Raw genomic sequence first — 3,956 nt, 5'->3', positions numbered from 1 at the left:
ATTTTAAAAAAGGGGCGTCTCTTCTAGACGCCCCTGGCTCTAGTACGGACTCTGTCCGTACAATATGGCGCCGGCCATTCCACATGGCCGGCGCCATCTTTACGTATCGGACGCTGTGCGTCTGAATGTGTCGTGGCGCTAATGACGTCGCGAGTGCGCCAGCAGCGCCTCACGACGTCATTAGGGCGCTGCAAAAAGAAGCTCCATTTTGGAGCTTCTTTTTTGCTCCGCAAGGGAGCCGCGTGGTGTGGCTGCGACGGCTCTCTTACAGAGCAAACGGCGGTGGCAGCAGACCGCCTCAAAGCGGCGGTCTATAACCCGCCCCCGAAAGTTCTCCATATGAATGATTTTCAACATCTTACTGTCTGCAATGGTAGAAAACTGGGGTTCTGCAGGACAATGTCTTTAGGAGGGCAGAATTTTTATTGGGGATTAATCCTCCCACCTTGCCCCCCCCCAATTCCTCTTTTGTTACTTTTGTCTGGACTCCAGATCCTCCAAAGAATAGGGAAAAGCCAAGATGGAGGAAACTCTGTGAACAGAGAAGATAGAAGAGTTTGAGATGTGAACAATTTTCACTATTTGGTTTTCTGCAAAACTAGGAATTTGGGGCTGGAAGGACAATTTCACTGCTGTTGGAAGAATTCCTATCTGGGTGGAGGGATGCTCTTATTTTGGTCCCAATTGTAGCTGGGGGTAACTGCTTGGTTGGCACAAGCTGAGACTAGTGACAGGAGCTCACCCATCATGCAGCACCCGGGCCCCAGACTGCCAACCTTCCAATCTTCTGATCATCAGAACTGGCATCTTAACATGATAGCTTTGCTTAAATATTTGAAGGAATGTCATATTGAGGCTGGAGCAAGCTTTTTTTCTGCTGCTCCAGAGAAAAGGACAATGAGCAAAGGATGCCAGCTACAGGAAAAAAGATTCCACCTGAACTACAGCTCCCAAACTTTGGTCCTCCAGGTGTTTAGGTGTTAGATTCCACCTAAACTACAGGTCCCAAACTTTGGTCCTCCAGACTTCAGCTCCCAGACATCCCAGGAAGTTTAGCCAACTGTCAGCAATTCTGAGAGCTGACTTCCAAAACTTCTGGAGGACCAAAGTTTGGGAACCACAGAGCTAAATGTTAGGAAGAACATCATGACAGTAAGAGCTGGAAGACAGAGTTTGGAGGATGATAGAGTCTCCTTCTTTGGATGTTTTTAAACAGAGGCTGGGTGGCCATGTGTCCCAGGGAGGGCTTTGATGGTCTCATCCTAAATGGCAGGTCGGGGTTGGAATGGATGACCATGCGGTCTCTTCCAACTCTAGGATTCTATGTATTCTGCACAAGTTATACAAATATTACACCATCTGTTCTGCATCTATTCCTTTATATATATTTTTTCAATACATGCTGCAGGGAGAGAGCTGGATCATGGCAACTATTGTAGGCCATGTATTGTAGCTGTATTGTATACATCTGCACAATGTATAGGAGGGCATCCACCTTGTCCCTGGTCTCAAAGAGCCAGACGAAATGCCATTGTAGGTGCCAGAGCTTCTCCTTCAGTGGTCTGCAAAAAGAGAAGAACTCTGAATCCCAATTTGGGAGAAAAGGCAAGATAATCTGATAAGAGTACTAGCTGAAATGCACTGACAGATCATATCGAGTGATGGACACAAGGGCCGTCTGGTCTGTGGGCATATTTTGGAATAAAAGGTTTTCTGAAATGTTTTAAGCTGTTCTTATTTTTTGGGTGAAGGAACCTATGCCTCTTCTGTTACCCCACAAACATACACATACACACCTCTTGTATCAGCTTGTTTGTTAAAGAGGTCATACTCATTGCAAGAGTTGATGGTATATTTCCCCCCCCAGTAGCCATGTATTACAAAAAACATATCCAGGGGTAGCCATGTTGGCCATATAGCAAAGTGCAGTACATTATCAGCTCCTGCTCAACTCCAGGCCCACAACAAACTCCAGCTCCTGGAATTCCATAGCCTTGAGCCAGGGCAGTTAAAGCGGTGCCAAACTGGGTTATTTCTCCAGTGTGGATGCAGCCCAGGTTTCTAGTTTCCAGGACACTTTTTGTCTCTGATCTACACAAGGAGTGACAAAAATGAGGGACTACAATGCATGGTTTGTTTGGTGAGATGTGAAATATGGTTTACGACCGCCGTAGGACTCAACTTTGGTGCATCTAGAGGTGTGTGAGAAAATTCATTCACAATTTGGATGCATCTGCTGACACAGTCCTGGCATTCAGCGCTTCACCAGAGAAAAGGAAATGTAATATTCTTGGCTTTGGAAAGTAATATATCTCAAGGAATTTCAAGTGGACAGTTTCTCTGCAGCTTTGCACAGATATCTTAGGGTATTAAGTACACTTTGTATCCTGCTTGAAATGGGTCTAGATAACTTGTAACACTCAAGAGCTCCTGGAGCTGGGAGGCACCTGCCCTCCTACACCTTGCCCCTCAAAGAATGATTAGAATGAAACTAGTCTATAATTATTAAGGTGCAAGAGGATGCAGAGAGGGCTTTCTCAGAAGTGGCCTAAGCACTGCTTCTTTTGCACAAGATAGACAGTTCCTCTCCCAGAAAGATGCCTTAATAACAGGCTGCATTGGAAGAATAACTGCCTCTCCTCCCTGGAGGACCAGCCCAGAGGGACAGGGAGCAAGACAACAAGTTGTTTGCCTTCCTTGCCCCAGTAGGTTGGCCTCATCCAGTGTATCCCCTTGCCGGCTCATGGCCCTTTGCCATTTTGCCCTTTGCCTCAGGCAGCAAAATATATTGGGTCGTCCCCAGCAAGAGATCATTTTGGATTGTTTTACTAGGCATACATTTTATTTGTCCTTTTAAGTTGATGGACTTTCAATGATGTGTTTTAACTGATGATGTTTATTTGTTCATCATTATTGTTCCCTGCCTCAATCTATGGGGAGAGGCGGGAAAGGAATTGTTGTTGTTGTTGTTGTCCCAAAATGAATTATAATCCCAAAATGAGGTTGTTGTTGTCGCAAAATGAATTATAATCCCAAAATGAATCCCAAAATTAGGTGGTGGTGATTATTACTATTATTGTTCCAAAATTAATTACAATCCCAAAATGAAGTTCTTTCTACCTGATTTCTGCCTAAGTTTGGAAGGTAGGCAGAAAGGGATTAGGAATTGTAGGAGTGTTGTTGTTGTTGTTGTTTAGTTTACAAACAGGGATGGTGGCTGTGTCTGCTGATTGCCAAACAGTGCTTGAGTAAGTTCCCCTTTCTTTCTTTTTGGACTACAACTCCCTTTGCTGGCTGGCGGATTCTGGAAGCTGTAGTCCAAAGAAGAGGAAGACCAGGCGTTTGCCCTCTTGGGGGAGGGAAGTGGTCCAGCTGTGCCCCATTCCACTCTCTGAGAAATGGAAGGCAAAACTAGGAGAGGCATAAAAAGGAAAGCCCAGCCCAGGGCCAGAGATGCTAAAGGTGTTTCCTGGAGAGTCTTTGCAAAAGTACCTGCTACATAGAAGGAGGAAAAAGAGGGGAATAATAATGGACCTTATCACACATGGGGGGGATTGCAGTTCAGATCCGCAGTCACTCCTGTTCTAGCAATGCAAAGTGTGATGTTTTTCCACACCAGATCCAGAGTCACTCCTCTCTAGCAATGCGGATTGAGGTTAAAACATCTTGTTTTTCCACACCTGGCTACCTTTCTGTTGTCCTTCCAAAGTGAGGGGCAAATGAAGTCAGTTCGATTCCAAGCAAGTCATGTGATGCGGACTCAAGCAAAGGGGAGTGAGTGCACATTGTATTACTACACCAGAACATACTTTGAGGGGTCAACGATTCGAATCGGCACCCTTGGGCATGCTTAGGGGGGCTCTGGATGCTGTCCTCCTTCCCTGCCTCCTTCTTAGCTGTCATCCTTCATCGGGGTCTAGGAGAAGGCAGGGGATGATGGGATAGGTCGCTGGGGG

The sequence above is a fragment of the Sceloporus undulatus genome, chromosome 5 (genome assembly GCF_019175285.1).
Source record: "Sceloporus undulatus isolate JIND9_A2432 ecotype Alabama chromosome 5, SceUnd_v1.1, whole genome shotgun sequence".
NCBI lineage: Eukaryota > Metazoa > Chordata > Lepidosauria > Squamata > Phrynosomatidae > Sceloporus > Sceloporus undulatus.
This window is presented reverse-complemented; position numbering follows the sequence as displayed.